This window comes from Typopeltis vanoorti, chromosome 5 (genome assembly GCF_054136105.1).
Source record: "Typopeltis vanoorti isolate ZY-2024b chromosome 5, IOZ_Tvanoo_1.0, whole genome shotgun sequence".
NCBI classification, from domain to species: domain Eukaryota; kingdom Metazoa; phylum Arthropoda; class Arachnida; order Uropygi; family Thelyphonidae; genus Typopeltis; species Typopeltis vanoorti.
The window spans coordinates 34,280,712-34,300,870 of record NC_143553.1 but is presented as its reverse complement, the minus strand read 5'-3'; the positions used below and the strand labels follow the sequence as shown (position 1 = coordinate 34,300,870).

General features: G+C 38.7%; 1 protein-coding gene across 1 annotated transcript in view; it reads right to left on the bottom strand.

The window, feature by feature from the left end:
• Window positions 1-20,159, bottom strand: part of LOC150106305 (rho-related BTB domain-containing protein 2-like) — a 363,993-nt gene that overhangs the window by 261,815 nt on the left and 82,019 nt on the right. The window lies entirely within an intron of this gene.

Here is a 20,159-nt window from a genome sequence, read left to right as displayed (position 1 = left end):
TATCATCCACTAGAAGCAGTAGAAGTTGGTCCGGGCCCCTGGAAGTTACCACCAGACTTCCCGTCCTTGTTCTCGGCTAAGCTTAACCAACTGTGCTCCACTTGGAGCACCGATGGCTGGGACTGGGATGCGTGGGCACAACTAAAATCTAACATCAAAGAAAACATGATAAAATGGGGCCTAGAACGTGCCTTTCTCAGAAGATCTCGGCTTCGTGATCTATACAAGGAAAGAAGCTGGTTCGTGGCCAGCCAACGCCAAGGCTTTCCATGTCACAACGCCATCCGTGACATTAATCTCGACATTGAAGTGGAGAGACAGAAGCAAGTGGAAGACAAGAACACCAAGATCTGACTCCACCTCCGCTCGGAAGACAGGCAATCGGCTGCTTTCTACAACAGCCGCTATGTCAATTTTCGACAGGAGAGAACCATCACCACCATCACTGAAGGCGGGTGTACTTACACCACAACACCCGACATCCTGAAGGCCTTCTGGGGGTACTACAACACCCTCTACCAGGATAACAGTACCCCCAAGATTACTCCTGTTGGAATATTGACCCCTTCCCTGTACACATCCAAGCAGGGTTGGATGCACCAATTACAGCGGCCGAAATAACATCAGCTTTCAAGCAGTGCCGTACGAAGAAAGCGCCTGGGCCAGACGGACTAAGCACAGAACTCTATCGAGAAGCCTGGGACTACATCCTCCCCATTCTCGTCACTATTCAACAACTTTCTCAACACAGGGAACGTGCCGCAAGAATTCGTGGAATGCCATACAGTGTTCATCCCCAAAGCCAACAGGGATCCATCCAACATCAAAAACTGGAGGCCCATCAGTCTGTCGAACACGGACTACAAGATCCTCGCCCGTGTTCTCAATGACAGACTGAAGCTGGGGATGAGATACGTCATCAACAGCACACAAGTGTATGGTGTTCCTGGCCGATCGATGGAGTTTAATCTCATCCTCATCCGAGAACTGCTACGTCTGGTCAACCTTAAGATGTACTCAATGGCACTGCTGACCATCGATCTCAACCGAGCGTTCGACAGCGTCCGGCACTCCTTTCTGTTCAACATTCTGCAGAAAGTCGGGGTCAGCAGCGGACTGCTTTCCATCATCAGAGGAAGCTACATGAACAGCTCCACCTGCCTCCTCGTCAATGGACACCTTTCGGACCCCATTAACATCCAGAAAGGGGTCAAACAAGGGTGTCCCCTCAGTCCACTGCTCTTTGCACTAGCCCTTGAGCCATTTCTATGGGCAGTCAACAGCTCAAGAGCTGTGAGAGGGATTCCACTACCACTCACCACGGATGACTCCAAAGTAATTGCATATGCGGACGACCTGGTGGGCACCCTCAGGGACAACGACTCCATACAGAGCTTCTTCAACATCTTAGAGAGGTTCAAAGTGTCGGGGTTAACACCCAACCCCGACAAAACTAAGATCAAGACGTATGGAGTCTGGGACCTAAACAACATCCCCATGGGTCTCGTCCCTACAGGAGACCCCCCTCACCATCCTGGGGGTCCCATTTGCAGCAGAGCCCGTGCTCGACGTTCAACAACTTATCAACACCACAGTCTAGCGTCTCAAGGACTGGACAAACGGACAGCTGTCGCTCTCCTCTAGGGCTACTGTCATCAAGACCATCTTGTGCCCTATGTACCAGCACGTCGTAAATATAACAAACATCAGCGAAGATCAAGAACTTCGGCTTTACAGGAAACCCTTGAAGTTCTTCTGGGGCAGTCTACGCCAGGAGGTTGACATGAAGATCCTTCAACTTCCAGAGAAGCTGGGGGGCTTTGGCCTCCCCGTCCTTAACATCAAATACCTGAGCAATACCGCCTTCCATCTTAGCAGGATACTGCAGACCAACCATCCCTGCAGCTATCCTGTGCAGTATTTCTTAGGCTTCAAGCTTCCCCTTTTTGGGATCCCAGCCCACCAGGGTCCCAAGGCGGATATTGTTACAGAGGATTACAATAGACTTTGCCAGCTAGTACAACAACTCCGCCCGTCGGGTGTCAACACTGCCGGGATCCGGAACAGCAAGATGTGGTATGATGATCTCCTTAACATCCTTCATACTGACGTTCCGGATCTAGGAATCAACAACAATGACATCCTCTTCAGCCACCTATCTAAACATCGAGGCTACCCATCGAGAAAGGACCTGGCCTGGAGGATAGCCTATGGACACCTTCCAGTCAATGTGAATAAGTGGTGGTTCAACAACAACCTGGACCCATTATGTAGCTTCTGCCGGAGCCCGGACACCGTAGAGCACGCTTTCTATGGGTGTCCCATCTCCATCTTCATCTGGAGGAGGCTAAGCGACGTGCTCTGCATCCCCCTCCTACTGCAGGAGCAAGTGATCTTCCTGCAGTTCGCTCCACCAGCCAACAACAGGCAGAAGTTACTAGTATTTATGATCAATGAATTCAAATATCACATCTGGAAGGTTAGGAAAAAATTTTCCAACTATGCTAATCCTCCGAGTCTGTTGGATCTCTCTCGGATCGTCCTCTACATGTTCTATGGCACCTTAAGAAGATTTTTACATCTCGAGAGAGGCTCTGGATGACACCAAATTTAACAACAAGTGGTGTTCACCTTCAATCCTGTGTACTGTCAGAAACAACACCATCAAGTTCTGCCTGCTGCTGCTTTAAGATCTCCATCTGCAGCAGCAGCTCCACTCCGAGTCATCTTCTTGGTCTCTGCGTCCCCCCTGAGGTCTGTTTTGTTTCCTGGTCTCCCACGGAGGTAGTTTGGAGGAAAAACCCAGGCAGCGCAGGCCAACTCGAGGTGGGCTGCCCTGAAGGGGAGGGTCACCTGGGCACCGGCTACCTCCGTGGTCCTTTTGATTTCTTGAGGCAGATCTCCGAGGAGGGTGAGGAAATATCACTTGATAGCTTTAAGCTAGCAAGATGAGAATAATGAGCTGAGGCCTATTTTTCTTCTTTTTCCCTATCCCCCACCTCCCCATCCTATTCCGCTTCCTTTCCTCTTCCCCCCCCCCAGCACCCCACCTTGTCCTCTCTGTCACTTCCTTACCCCTCTTTTACTTCTCTTCGAGGGCACTCTGAACCCTTTATTTTTCAATAGGCCAATGATGGGTTTATTCTTTACTCTCACCCACCTCAATAAAGGTCGAAACCGGTCTGGGTAGTGGCCCCTTGCCTTTAATACAAAACATCATACATCCCCTTCTTGGAGATGTGTTTTGGCATTAAGGGTAAATATTAAGATTAGTGATCAGAGCTTGCTCCACGTCTACCACGAGTTGCCTTGGTCTTGCACTACCTGTGGGATCAGCTAGTCTTGCATAAATTGCAGGCGCAAACTTGACATTTTGTCTGTTTGCTTGGAAAAAATGGAGTAAAACCAGGTTTAAAATTGCTTGGTATCTTCAACATAATGAACAGACAGCTATGGTATTAGGCCAGTAAAGATAAAGCAGCTATGAAGATGTGCATATGATTGGTGCAGTATTAACAAAACATCGGGCGAGTCAAACATAAAAGCATAACACTCATTCAAGTTAGGACGCCTCTGTAGCGCAATTGGAAGAATGACGGTACATTGCACCCTTCAAATGGAATAGGCCTAAGTTCGATTCTCATCACGACAGAAGGAATCTTTATCTGGACGATTTCTATCGAAGGCGAGTTAGCCGATCTCATACGGAGGTAGCAGGGTTATTTCTCCCGGAAACTCAGGTTTTTCATCCTGCATACAGAAAAATCGGCCCTTCAGAACAAATGCAATTTACAGACAAAAAATACTAGTTGTGGTGGTGGAGGTGGGCGGTAGATGGCGTTAATGGAGATGATTCGTAGTAGAGGTTCAGTGTAATGGTTGAGACAGTTGTAGGTGTCCTCCCAGGATGAGTCCTCGGACTCCTTGGAGGTGTCAGGAATAATAATAATAATAAAAGCCAACAATTTTTGAATTTAAATGCTAATTCCCTCCAACAAAATTCAATATCTGAAACTGCCATAAAAATATTCACTATATATTTCCTAGTTTTAAGACATTTACGAATTTTAACACTTTCCGTTTATTTTTATTGCTGCCTTGTGTTTGAGCTGGGGGGACAGACTCCCACACATCTAGTTTTTAGTTAGATACCATGTTTGCCGGTGCAACATATGGTTTTGCTTGAGTCTAAATACCATAGTTTCTGTGGGAAGGGAACATGTGATTCATCAATTAGTGCCATTTTTATCCCAGTTGTCTCTAATTGCACTATTTGTTGAGAAATATATCACACAGACTGCAAATGTCTCTGTGCCTTATTCAGTGATACAATAAAACGACCTATTTTTACTTCTGCAGTCACTATTGGCTATTGGGGAGGGCATGTGGCTTACCACGGGAAGTGAGTTTCGCCCTAAAATGTGTTTAAACTTTTTTTTTCCTGCGCGAGGTATACGCGAAACTTTTCAATTTCTTTTTTCATAAAGTAAAATCAGGAGTGTGAAGGTGAGTTATATTCAAGTAAATATGGTAAGTTATTTTTAAAGCTCTGTGAAATGTATTATCAATATTCAGGATTATGAAGTGTTATCTGCACATTATTAGATTGTATGCATACCCTTCTCTTTCATTTGCATGTGCATAGGTTGGCTTATAATTATACTCATTTTTGGTTTGCTTAAACTTAGTTGGTATGTGCAAAGAATGATTATGATTAGACCTACCATAAAATTTTTTTTATCAAACCAGGACATTTTTGAGAGTTTGCTCAAAACAGAAAGTAACGCCTCCTATGCTTAGTACCTATGATTGAAAAAGCTAAATAACGGAGTGGTTAACAAAAAACGACATTTCATAATAATAATTTTTACTTACTCTTAACTGAACATAACTTATTATTAAAAAGTTATTAATATTTATCACTAGTGTGAACTCTCTTTAAAAATCCTTTGTTATTTTTAATCGCGTCGAAAAATTCACATTAGATCACTATTAAGTTTGCAGCGCAACACAGCTTTTACTGTTGATTCAGCCATTCTACCTCTTTCTTCAGACCATATGTTATTCATTATTGAGAATATCCTTTCAACAGGTGAAGATGTGCCTGGCAGGCTGAAAATGTATTCTATAATTTGGACAAGATTGGGCAATGAAATGTTCTTTTCTTTGAAATGACTGAATAGTTGTATCCATTTTTCTTCGCAACTTGTATTTTCAAAATGTCATAGTTTGCCGATCAAAAAGCTTTCGCAGTCACCTCTTCATCAAACATTTCATCCATGTTTATTGCATTATTTGCAAGAGTTTCATTAATTTTTTTACCTGAAGCTTCAATTTCCGACCAAGTTAATTCATTGTTGTTTATCCAAGTAAAAGATTCTGCTCCACCAAAACTGTTTTCCCAAAGCTCAATGTAAGAAAGACATCGGCCATAAAATTTTGTAAACTCTTGTAGTATTGTATTAATATTAATACTTCCATTATTTTCCAGTATTCTAAAAAGCTTTTTTGCTTATTGAGGTATACATTTATTATCATGCCTTTCCTAAAGATTTGTTTTTAATTTTCCAGGTTCAATGACAATATCTGTTGCACTCGCTTTTGTACTTTCCATAATCAAGATAGATTTGTTAAACAATTTGAGTTGCTCATGCACAACCCACAAATACATTTCACCACAATGATTATCAAAGAACTGTTTCATCATCACCGGATAGTGTTCTTGTGAAATAAAATATGATTTCAGTTCCTCATCGATTTCAAGTATTCTGTCAATAGCTGGAAGTAGTGAAAGAAACAGGTGTTGCCATGTTGAAGAACCTTTTTATACTCTACATCTACAAATTCACAGAACGCTTTTAGTTGAGTGACTCGAACCATATAAATGTGGAAATATTTATAAATTTTGACTACTAAAGCTTCTATTTCAATAGGAAGAACATCAACTGCAGTTTGAAGACAGTTGTGAACGATGTGAGCACTGCAACCAATGCCCACAATATTTCTTCCTAGTTCCTTCTTCAATCGACTATAAATATTGTTTTCTCCTCTCTGTTTTACACCCCCAAAATTGGTATTACAGTTATCTCCACAAAATCCAATAATTTTTTTTGTTATATTATGAGTTTTCATAACTGACATTAAATGGTTTATCAGTATTTCTGCAGTTTCACCGGGAACTGATTGAAAGTCTAAAAGTTTAACTTTTACTCCACAATCTGGTGCAAAATACCACACAACACATGGCACAGTTTTAATTTCTTTCCTGTTGGAAGAATCAATTGATATCATCACAAAATTTGTTTTGTTTAAATCTTCACAAAATTGCTGAAACAACAGTGGCTCAATCACATTAACAATGGCAGCTTCACATTTTGTTCTACCCAGTCTAAACTTTGTTTCAAAAAGCTTTTATATCAATTTAGATGAACAATCGGCAGACTTAAAGCTGAGATTGTGAATAACAACATGAAATGCAAACGTTGCTTCTTTAGCAGCTATTAAAAATTCTTTGTCACTTGGATCGGCACCTTTAAAATATGACAATATCTTTGAGGAAGTTCCTGCCGCCGCTAGACTAGCCTTATGTTTCGCGCATGTCAAGTGGTTTTTTATGTCCGAACGCTCACCATGAGCCACAGAAAATTCTGAAGAGCACTGTTCACATTTCACTTTGTCAATATGACCACAAACTTTTTCAAAAACGGATAATCTTTTTTAATTCATCCGTAAGCACACGGTTTCTTTTTGGCATTTTGGGGTTAAATTAATTTAATGAAGTAAAAAAAATCACAAACAGCATGCCGAAAAGAAACACTCACTCACAATCTAAACTAACTAAGATTGCGCATGCTCAACAATGACTTGCGACGCAGCGTACAGGCCAGAGTCAAAGTGGGGTATTCGTGTTGCCTAATCGCCATTTTCCAAGGCTGCACTTTTTGTACTGCGTGTATATGCAGCACTTTTAAATTTTTACCAAATAACCGGGACAAAATGACAAACTGGCTGGGATCGTACCTTCAAACCGGGACGTATGGTAAGCCTAATTATGAGATTTTCCGAGTCCAAATTATAATTTTTTTGTCAGTGTCTATATGTCTCTGTCCACATTTTTACACCTCATAATCCGATTTTCATTAAAGTTAAAAGATGTATGAAGGAAGCAATTATTTAATTGCTTTCTTATATACATACATACATATATCTATATATATATATATATATATATTTATTTATTTATTTGCTTCCTGCTCTTTACAGATTGAGCAGAATGTCACAACCACCAGCAAAGAAACACAGACATTCAAATGAAAAGGATATTAGACAATTTAAAGAATACTGGACTGAAAAATTTGGCATGATTAAGAAAGATAATAAAGCATTATGCATTTTATGTTATGAATCAGTTGTTTGTAAGACTTCTTCTATAAAGAAACATTTTGAAACTGTTCATAAGAAAATAAGTAATAAAAGTGAGCAAGAACAGAGAGAATTAGTTTCTTGCGAACAGAGCAAGACAAAAAAAAAAGTCTGATACGTTGATGAAATTTATTTCAGGTAGGCCTAATTCCAACTTAGTTGCTGCTAGTTTTGAGGTTTCAAAAATTATTACCCAACACGGAAAACCACTCAGGGATGGGGAGTATATTAAAGAAGCATGGCTAGAATGTGCTCCTTTCCTTTTTGACAATCTTTCAGAAAAGGTAAAAATTATTCAGCACATTAAAGAATTGTCTGTGAGTAGAAAAACAATTAAGGATAGGATACTTAAGTTGGAAAGGAATAGAGCAGAACAATTAACAAAAGATTTGGCTTCATGTAAGTTCTTTTCTATTTGTGTTGATGAGAGCACAGACATTACATCATCAGCTAGGCTGGCAATCTTTGCTCGATTTTGTAGGGATGACAAAGTATGTGAAGAGAGGATTAACCTTGTAACACTACCTGAGTGTATCAGTGGGGTTGAAATATGTAAAGCAGTTATGAACGAATTATCTATTTGGCAAATTAATATTTCAAAAGTGGTATCAGTCACAACAGATGGTGCGCCCAGCATGATTAGTAAGGAAGCAGGATTTGTAAATCTGTGTGCAAAATATGGTGGTCATCCACTGATAGGTTTTCATTGCATCCTACATGAGGAGAATTTATGTGCAAACACTGGCCTAAAGGAACTTCAAGAAGTGATGCAAACAGTAACCAAGGTTGTTAATTACATTTCTGCACGTGCTTTGAATAAAGTATGAGGTGGATTCAGTGTACAAAGGACTAATAATGTACAACAATGTTCATTGGCTTAGTCGAGGAACTTGTTCAGAAATGATTTGTTGAATGCCTGGATGAGAAAAATCTCTTTTTTAACTAATCAACACATGTGTTATAAAGAAATGTATGACATCGTGTGGGTTTGTAAACTGATGTTTTTTGAAGATTTCTGCGAACATTTAAATGACTTGAACCTCAAACTACAGGAATGAAAACATCTTCAAATAAACTTGCAGATGTTTTTGCAGATAAATATGGATGATTTTGAAATGCAGTTGATTGATTGATTTTCAAGGTAGCACAATTTGGAGGCAGAAATTTGTTGACCTCAGAGTTGACTTGGAAAATATTGAAAAGGAGCGATTAGAGATGGGAGTAACAGAGAGAAGTGCAGAAAAAGAGGTACTAAGAACTTGGAATGCTATTCCCGAAACTTTTGTATGTTTAAAAACCCTTGCAACAGCATTATTATCCATTTTTGCATCTACATATTCTTGTGAATCATTGTTCTCGGTGATGAACTTTGTTAAGTCTTGTAACAGGAGTAGCCTTACAGATGAAACTAGTAGCACATGCATATCTCTACAGCAGGGGTTCCTAACCCTATGCCTGCAGGCACCATGGCACCCGTCGACCAATTTGTGTGTGCCCGCCGCTGTTCAACCATGTGCCGTATAGTTTGAAATAATCACACAACAATTCATGGCATGCTATATGACGCATGCGCTAATGACACATGACGAGTATTAAACACATACAATGTAAAGTAGACGCGTATTCGAAGTTGTTCATTCCAGTTTAAGAACTGGAATATCATCATATTCTCCTAATTATGAAGCACTGGCCAATGAAATGCTATGCCAGAGATCACACTAACTTACATATATATATATTTAAATTTTTATATAATGTAAATTTTTGAGTAATAAAACATTTGATTATAATGTAAACTTTGTATGTATTCATTTAACAAAAGAATTCAAAAAATTTGCTTGAAAAAATAGATGGTGCCCGTCGCCCTATCGGTATTTTAGAATGTGCTCTAGGAAACAAAAAGGTTGGGAACCCCTGCTCTACAAGGTTACAAAATATAAACCTGATATAAATTATCTGTCATTAATGATGCAGCAACAGGGGTAAAGATTGATTAAATGGTAAAGATTAATTTCTGTTTAATATATTATGTAGGTAAAATAACAATTTATTTTGTCTGTAATTTTTATGTATTGCTCGTAAGGGATTAAGAAGTAATAAAATTATATCTTTAATTTTATTTTCTTTTATTGCGCTTTAGTCAAGAAAAATGATTATGAGATTGTGCACTGCAATATACTGGAAAAGCTTATGTCTGACTGATCTTTATAAAAAAAAATTCAGATTTATTGTTTACTCTTGCTGATGTTAAAAATTGCATCTTTAAATTGTGCAGATTTATATAGCAGCTAGAATTACACTTAAATGCAAATAAAAAATATTCAGGCTATCAACAGAGTAGAAGGACTTTTCAGTAAAAATTCCATCACTAATTTTTACATTAATTCAATCTTACATGACTTACAATAATCACTCTTACAATATTCTTTAATTTTACCATTCTAGTGTGATTTTTCATTATTTGAAAAGGTCTTCCCAATACACAGAAGACACCAAATAATAATATGTTCCCCAAAATTTCGGTTCGCACATGAGAAAATTTTGCATCAAAGATTTTGCGATTTTGGCACACACACTTAAAAAAGTTGCCCACCCCCCTGATCTAAAGGCTAGATTTAAACAAATCTATCATACTGCTGCAAGTTTAGCAGTTTACAGCGATTAGGGAGCTGCGGCAAAAACGCCCGACAGTCTGACGAGTGATGACGGTGATTAAGCTTCAGATTGTCAGAAATGTTATACATCTTTCTGACTGTTTTATAGTAGTTTTGGTGTGTATTGCAAAGGGTGGCAAACTCACGGACCACCCCAGGCGGCAAAAACTCTAGCTACGCCACTAGAGGTAGAGGTGGGAAAGACAGCATATTTAGTGGGGTGGGGAGCAGGAGATGTTTAGGCAGTTGAGCTCAGCAAGTGCAAAAAGAATGATTGTTATGGGAGATTTTAACTACAGCATTATAACCTGGGAAGAACAAAATGCATGTAGTAATAAGGGAATGGAATTTTTAGAATTCTTGAAGGACAAATGTCTTAGGCAACATGTAATAGTGGGAACAAGAGGTTCAAGAGTTTTGGATTTGGTTTTAGCATTAGAAGAGCTGATAATAATTGAGATGACACTCCCCCCCCCGATGGAGAGAGTGAACATGTGGTTTTTGACTTGGGAGGTGAATAGACATGCAGGAGTATCAAAGAAAAGGGAACGTATGTGGAATTATAAGGCATTATATTTCCACATATGTGATTATAATAGTCTTAGATATCGACTTGGGGCAGTTCCATGGAAGGTGGAATTGGAAGGCCGGGATATCATTAGTGCTTGGGAAATTGTGAAAGAATGTTTGTTAGCAGCAATAATAAGCTGTATCTCAAGAATGAAGAAGAGGACACAATTTGGTGTAAAGTGGATGATAAACAATATCAAACAGGAACTGCAAGTGAAAATGAGGTTATGGAAGAGACATAAGGAGAGAGGTGGAGAGCAGATGCATGAAATATATAAGACTCAGGCCAGGAGAGTGACTAAATATGATAAGGAAGGCGAAACTGGAATATGAGAAGAGATTAGCATTTAGATCCAAAGAAAATCCCAGGGAATTTCTTAGCTATATGGCCAGCAGGAGGAGAAATGATTATGGAAGAATGACACTGTGGGATAAAAATGGGAATAGAGTGACTGATGCAGAGGACACAGTGGAGTTGTTCAATGAACACTTTACTGGAGTATTTCATCCTGGAGAAGTAAGTTTTAATATTAGAGGGATATGGCAGGTTTAGAGGTTCAAGAGGATAGTGTGTTCCAAATACTGACTGCCCTGGATGTCAGTAAAGCTGTGGGACTGGATGATATTTCACCACGGGTTTTGAGAGAATGTGCTAAAGAACTAAATGGGATTTTGATACAGCTCCATTGACCTGGCTTTTCAATGAAAGTCTGGCTGTGGGAAAAGTGCCACTGCATAAGGGCATCAGCTGACTGGAAGTATCTAATTATTGGCCAGTTTGTGTGTCATCAGTAGTTATTAAGGTCTTGGAGAAATTAGTGAGAGACCATATACAGCATTGGGCAGATGAGGGTAATGTTATCTGTCAGAATCAACATGGATTTGTTAGTGCACCAAATCATTGGTGCACTAAAGCAAGTGCACCAATGATTTGGTGCACTTGCTTTAGTAATATGATTGCCTTTTATAATAAAGTGACAAGAGCAGTTGATGAGGGAAAAGCATATATTGCCAACAGTTTTGTATTTTGCAAAGGCATTTGACAGAGTGCCACATGATAAGTTGATACTTAAGTTGCAGCACAAGGCTTTAGATGTCACGTTAGTCAAATGGATTCAGGATTAGCTGTCTGATAGGTATCAGAGATTTGTGTAGTGTATGGTGGAGCAATATCAAATAGGCAGAAGGTTACAAGTGGGGTTCCACAACTCTCAGTACTGGGACCTGTATTGTTTAACCTTTATATCAATGACATTGTCAATGGATTGCAGGTGGATATTCAGTTGTTTGCAGATGATGTGAAGCTGGGCAGGGTTATTAGTAATAGTGCAGATGTGGCAATCCTGCAAGAGGATTTGAATAAACTGGACAGACAGGCATATAAATGGGGGTCTTGGTTCAATGCAGCAAAATGTCGTCTTGAAAGTTGGGATCCATCAATGGGAGGCTGCATACACAATTGGAGGAGCTGTACTGGAAGTAGTAGGGGAGACAAGAGATGTGGGGGTGGTGATTGATAGAAAACTGAAATTCAGGGAGTATATTGCAAAGGTGGTGAAGGTAACCCAGAGGATTGCTGCAATACTGAGAAGGAAGGTGACCTGCAGAGATAAAAGAGTTATCATTCCGATGAATAAGACCCTGATCAGACCACACTTAGACTATTGTTCTCAAATTTGGTCCCCAGGATTTGAAGGGGATAAATTAACTGTGGAAGGGTACAGAGGTGGATAACAAAGATGGTTTCAGGACTGTGCAATGTTAGTTATGAGGATTGGCTGAAGGAATGTGGACTGCAGAGTTTGGTGGATAGAAGAAGGAGAAGTGATATTATTGAGACTTTTAAACTTTTGAGAGGTAGATACAGGGTTAACACTGGGAAGTTCTTTCACTTGGTGGAACAGTGGGAAGGAGCAATTAACAGGGTGCCATCTCTTAAAGTTACGAAAGGAAGCAGTGAGCAAGAGGGTGAAGATTGGTTTCTTTGTGTGGAGGGTGGTTGAACCATGGAATACATTGCCTAATAGAGTTGTGAGATCAAGAACAGTCAATGAGTTCAAAGAGTGGTATGATAGACTTTGTGTTTACTAGGAAGGTCCTCCCACGATGAGTCTCTTGACTCCATGGAGTCCTGAATAATAATAATAATTATTCATGTTGTGTTGTCTCTACAATGCCTTCTTCTTCTTCTTCTTCTTCTTGATTACATGCTTAAGTTCTTCATTCATCCATTTTACATGTATATTATTTAGCCCCAATTGACTTTTGGATTACATTCAGACACTGCTACTGTTAAATGTATACAATAAACAGACAAGAATGCTATTAGTGAGCAGTAGATGATAGAATGCATAGATGATGGACACAACATATTATATACATGATGGATAGTGAGGTAGCATGTAGATGGAGGATTAAGTAGCATAGATGGTGGATTGTATAGTGTTGAGCCCACTCCACTGATGAGTCCTTGGACTCCTTGGAGAGATTCCAGAGACCTACCAAAGTGATAGTAATGACTCTTGGTCAATGTCCTAGAAGCATTTATCTCCTTACTGCTTATCTCCTCTTTCCACTTACAGTTCCTAGGTGTTTTAAGATTTTCATAATCACCTTCTTTGTATTTTCACATGTATCCTTTCTTCAAAAGTTTTCATGTGACAGCCAACACACAGATGATCCCCTCATTGTCATTCTTTTCAAAATACTCACTCTTTAGTGAGTATGGGAATGGCAAACCTGAGTAGCTGATGCTGGACCATGCCTTATTTCATGTACAAGGGTGGTCTGAAAGGTTCTCGGCCTCAAACACAGATGGCGATAGTCTTGGCAAGATTTTTTTTCTAAGTTGGTACATCTGTCATAAGCATCTGTTTGAAATTGCAAGTCATTCTATCAAGTACTTTGTTTTATACAGCTGTCTGAAGCAAAAGTGTATCCCTTGAGATGGATAAAATTGAGTATTGTGGAGTTATAAAATTCTTTGTAAAAGAAGGTTTAATGCCAAAAGAAATTCATTTGAAGTTCATAAAAGTTTATGGGCATTCTTCTCCTTCGTTTTTGACAATTAAGGAATGGGCTTCGAAGTTTAAACATGTAACAACACCAGAAATCATTGACCAAATGCACGATATGGTATTGGATGACTAGTGAGTCAAAGTGCATGAAATTGCTGAGACTATAGGCATTTCAAGAGAGTGTGTAGGATATATTTTGCATGAAGAATTGCAAATGAAAAAGCTTTGTGCAAGATGGGTGCTGCACTTGCTCAAAAACAATCTCAAAAAAAAAAAGAAAAAAAAAGATCAAAAACGCACTCTCATGAAAATTTCTGAATAGTGCCTGGAGCGTTTTAACAAGAATAAAACAGATTTTGTGCGTCGATTTATTACTAAGGATGAGACTTGGATTCACCATTACACACCAGAATCCAAACAGCAGTTAAAACAGTAAACAGAATCCATTAATGATACCAAGCTATTTTAAACCTGGTTTTAATCCAATTCCCAAGTAAGCAAACAGACAAGTAAGTCAAGTTTGTGCCTGCAAGTAGTGCAAGTCTTAGGCAACTCGTGGTAAAGGTGGAATAAGCTCTGATCACTATTCTTAATATTTACCCTTAATGCAAAGCACACCTTCTTGAGGAGATGTATGATGCTATGCAATAATAGCAAGTGGCCACTACCCAGACCGGTTTCGACCTTTATTGAGGTCTCATCAGTGGGAGCCAGGCTTAGAAATACCAAGGTTTAAATAATACAGAGCTTATAAATATTTTACCAAAACAAGTTACCATAAGGTGCTTTGACCTTATTAAATAAAAATCTCAGGATGAGAGATATTATACCCAAGTTTTTCACCTTGGGTATAATATACGTTAAAGATACCAAGCTATTTTAAACCTGATTTTAATCCAATTCCCAAGTAAGCAAACAGACAAGTAAGTCAAGTTTGCGCCTGCAAGTAGTGCAAGGCTGGGTGACCGGCACGTAGTGCAAGTCTTAGGCAACTCATGGTAAAGGTGGAATAAGCTCTGATCACTATTCTTAATATTTACCCTTAATGCAAAACACATCTCCTTGAGGAGATGTATGATGCTATGCATTAAAGACAAGGGGCCACTACCCAGACCAGTTTTGACCTTTATTGAGGTCTCATCAGTGGGAGCCAGGCTTAGAAATACAGAGCTTATAAGTATTTTACTAAAACAAGTTACCATAAGGTCAGTTCCATCAGCAGGAAAGATCATGGGATTGGTGTCTTGGGATGCTACAGGCATTTTGTTTATTAATTATCCTGAAAAGGGTAAAACAATAACTGGGGAATATTATTTCGATCTTTTAACCAGAAGACGAAAAAATTCGTGAGAAAAGACCCGGTTTGCAGAAGAAAAAAATCATCTTTCATCAGTACAATGCGAATGCACCTACCCACAAAGGTGTTTTGGCAATGGGAAAATAAAGGGATATGCACTATGAATTGTTGGAACATCCATTTCATTCCCCAGATTTGGCTCCCTCTGACTTCTCTATCTCTTCCCAAAACTAAAACTCTTCCTTGCTGGTCAGCATTTTTCTTTCTTCGAATCGAGAGGTGATTGCAGCTGTAGAGGGGTATTTTGCAGATCTTACTGAGAACTACTACAGGGATTGGAAAATCGCTGGAATAAATGTATTTGTCTTAAGGGAGATTATGTTGAAAAAGAAAAATAATTTTGAAATTATAAATTCGTTTTTTCATTGTTAAGCCGAGAACTTTTCAGACTACCCTTGTAATATATATCTGTTATATTATCTATAGACTGGTCCCTACTCTTCTTTCTTTCTTCCCTTCTTGTTTATTCCCTCCCCCTTGTATATATTTTGCCAAGAAAATCTTATGAACAGAGGCTTAAGTTATTATGATATAGTGTTGGAAGATGGGACAGCAGAGAGGAACTTCCAATGAAGTTAACAAGAATGATGAAGCTAGATCAAAACCTTCTGATAAGTTCAACTTCTGATAGAATTAATATCAGAAGAATATTCCTCCACTTATTTACATAAAATAGGAACATGGAATGTATGTATGTATCAAGGAAAACTGGAACTAGTGAAGAAAGATATGAGAAGAACTCGAATTAAGATTTTAGGAATAAGTGAACTGAGATGGCCAGGGAATGGGTCACTTTGACACCAATGATTTCATGATGTATTACTCTGGACATGAAAACCTCCGAAGAAATGGAGTAGCATTCATAGTTAGAAGAGAATACAAAAAAATACATTTTGGATTACAACCCCAGTGTCTGATAGAATAATTCTAATCAGAATAAAGGCATCCCAGTGAATGTTACACTCATACAGGTGTATGCACCCACTACAGATTCAAGTGAAGATGAGGTAGAAGAAGTTTACAGCAGACAACAACAACTATAAATCAGACTTTCTTTTGATATTAGGTGATTGAAATGCAAAAGTGGGTGAAAAAGAAGAATGAAGCATCACTGGAAAATCTGGTTTAGGACGGAGGAAAAGCAGGAGAAAGCATGTTGGAGTTGTGTGTCGAGAACAGTTGCTTTATTGCAAACACTTGCTTTCAACAACATAAAAAAGGACTGTACAGATGGACTTCACCTAATGGGAAATACAGAAATCAGATAGCTTATATCATTATTATTATTATTATTATTATTGTTCCGGGAAACTCCAAGGAGTCGACAGACTCATCGAGGGAGGCCCTAACATCATGTCTGGAACAACTATTCAACATTCACACAGTATCTATCATATCTTGCCTTGAACTCATTCACCACTCTCCAAGTAAAAAACCTAGCTCTAACACCCTTGTCAACCACGCTCTTGCCCAGCTTCCATGCATGGCCCCTAGTCCTCCCACCACCAGTCATATTTTCAAAAATATCTTCTGGATCAATCTTATAAAAACCCTTCAGTAATTTCAATGTCTCAATCATATCACCCCTCCTTCGCCTATCGTCCAATTTCTGCAACCCACAAATCTTCAACCTATTCTCATAAGGTTCATTCCACAGACCTGCTATCATCTTGGTCACTCGTCTCTGGACCCTCTCCACTTCCTCCCCATCACGAAGAAACCCTGGTGCCCATAACTGGGCACAGAAGTCCAGATGGGATGGGGTCTTATCAAGGCTCGATACAGAGGAACAACAACTTGTTTGTCTCTGCATGTTGAAGTATTTTTCAGAAGCCAAGTGATTTGCTGAGCTGTTTTAGTTACTTTTGCAATGTGCCCCCTAAACTTCAACTCCCTATCCACCAGCACTCCCATCATTGCCAGCAGAAGATGGAGGAGTGCTATCCAAGCAGCAAAAACACTACCTGGTGCAGACTGTGGGACAGATCATGAATTAGTGAGAGCTGAAGTTAAATTGAAATTAATGACTAAGAAGAACAGTATCAGTAAAAGGACAGTATCAGATTTGATTTAGATCTTATAAATGAAGCATTTAAAGTAGCAGTCAGAAAGAAATTAAAAAGTTAGGAGAAGAGGAAGAGAATTAGAAGAACTGTGGGAAGAAACAAAATGTACAGTAATACAATAGAAGCAGCAAAGAATACTCTTAATAAAGCAACGAGAAAAAAAGATTGTAAATGGCTGTCAGAAGCTATTCAAATAGCAGAGGATAGAAGAAAAATGAAAATTCAGAGAAACAAAAAAAAAGGGTTAGACAGTTGAGTGCAGATTTCCAAAAACAGGCTAGGAAAGATAAGGAAAAACATGCAGATTTCCAAAAACAGGCTAGGAAAGATAAGGAAAAACATCTAAACAAAAGGTGCAAGGAAATTGAAGAAAGCAATATTATGGGTAGAAGAAGAAGAGATTAGATAGAACAAGATATGGATTGAACAAAATGATGTTACAGGGAAGTTTATTCCTAGATTAGGAGTTATAAAAAGTAATTCAGGTAAATGACTAATGGAAGAAGAAGCAATGAAAAATAGATGGAAAGAGTATGTAGAGGATTTGATAATGAAAAGTGAAGTGATATTAGCAATGGAATAGTTGCCAAAAGGAAAAGCTCCTGGAACTGATCGTATGCCAGAGGAATTATTGAGAACAGCTGGGGTTGAAGTAGTGAATATATTAACTGAAATTTGTCAAGTTTGGAAGAAAATATACTGGCCTAGAGATTGGAAAACATCAGTATTCATCCAAATCCCAAAAAAATCAAATGCCAGAGATTGTGAGAATTATAGAACCATCGCTTTAATTTCACATGCAAGTAAAGTTATGCTGAAAGTGATCTACCAAAGGTTGGAGCCATATGTAAACAGAGAAATGCCACAAGAACAAGCAGGCTTTAGGAGAGGTAGAGGAACTAGAGACCAAATAGCAAGCCTGAGATGGATTATGGAAAGAGCAAGAAAATTTCAGAAGGAAGTATTCATTTGTTTTATTGATTACAAGAAAGCTTTTGATTGTGTGGATCACAACAGACTGTGGACTGTAATGAGATCAATGGAAATACTCGAACATCTAATTCTCTTGATAAGAGCTGTAACACAATCAAGAAGCTTCTATAAAAACAGTCTTTGGAGAAACAGACGTTTCGAGTGGAAAAAGGGTGTGACAGGGTTGTATACTGTCACCCTACCTTTTTAATATTTATTATTATTATTATTATTATTATTATTATTATTATTATTATTACGTGACACCTCCAAGGAGTCCAAAGCCTTATCGAGGGAGGGCACCAACTATACAACTCTTAGCTTCCACCACTCAACCCACCATCTACACCAACGCCATCTTGTGTCCACCACCAACAACATCACTAATATTTTCACAGACAATCACAAACATCCACGCCCACGGCAGGATTCGAACCTGCAGCCTTTTGGTTGGAGAGCGGATATGCTAACCACTCGAACAACCAGGCCAGCATTTATAGTGAATATGTTATGAGATGGCTGATTTAGACAAAGATCCAGCTGGAATTAAGATTGGTGACAGGAAAATAAATAATTTAAGATATGCAGATGATACAACCCTCATACCAGAAACTAAGGAAGATCTGGAGCAGTTGATTCTATTAAGACAGAAAGTAACAAAGCCAGGCTTAAATGAAACATCAGCAAAACAAAATGGATGGCTTCTGGCAATTTAAATGAATTTATAATCTTCTTCTTTCTTCTTGAGTATTCTGCAATTAAACAGGTTCTTCTTTTAGGAGCAAAAGCTTTTCTTCCACTCTCTTATGTTCTGAGCCTTCTCTTTCAAGGTTGTGTACCTGTCTCCATTCAGCATGTCATCTAGCATTGTTTTCCTTACTCTTCCTCTGGGTCTTTTTCTGTCTATTTTTCCTTCGATGGCATCTCTGATGATTCCATTCCCTCTCAGAATATGTTCGATCCAGTTTCCCTTTCTTCTTTTTATCCTCCTTAACAGACTTCTTTCTTTTTCTACTCTTTTTAAGACCTCTTCATTAGTTATTTTATCTGTCCATTTGATTTTTTCCATCCTTCTTCAAATCCAGATAAATGTGAAGATAAAATTAAAAGAAGGATAGTCATCAGAAAAAATGTGATGTTAAACCTATGAAAGATAGATTCTTTCCTTTAAGGTTACATGGTGGTCAGCATTCATGGTTAAGAATTTAGGGAGACAAAACACTTATGTTAAAAAAATTACTTTACTTAATATTAGGAAAGTAACAATTGATGTTTCGACCTCTGTATTGAGGTCATCGTCAGAAAAATACATATGTATAGGAAAACAAGCTACATGCTATTGCACTTTGCAAAGATAAAATGAATCAAAGCTGATAATTAATCTTTCATCTAGCCTGACCTCAAGTGGGGGAAAAAAATTATAATATAGAATAAAGTTTAAAAAGAATGCCACAGCCATACCATATGTTAGAGGCATTTCAGAAAAAATAGACAAAACACTACATAAATACAACATCAGGACTACCTTCAAACCCCCAATAAAGTTACGAAATTTACTCAGTTCTTCCAAAGATCCTCTTCCATACCTGGCCCACCCAGGGGTTTACAAATCCAATGTACATGTAACTTACCCTAAATAGGGAAAACAGGATGCACTATCCCAATCAGGACAGATAATCAGGATGGATGGGAATAGATAGTATACCGGTTAGATTAATCAAAGATAGGCTCTCTGAACAATACCAGCAGGTTATGTATGATGGAGCATTGTCTCAAGACAGGAGGGTAACTAATGGTGTGTCCCAGGGTTCTGTTCTTGGATCCCTGTGGTTTAACTTGTTTGTAAACGATCTATATCATGTGGACTGACTGGGGATCTTCAGTTGTTTGCTGATGATGAAACGCTGGGAAGAATTATAAATAGCACTGCTGATGTTAATTCTCTTCAGGAAGATTTGAATAACTTTTGACTTGAACAAAGGAGTGGTGCTGGAGTTTTAATATCAGTAAGAGCAAGGTGTTGCATTTTGGAGTTCAGAAATATAAGGTTGTGTGCTATATTGACAATGCTGTGCTGCAGGAAATGGATGAGATTAGAGAT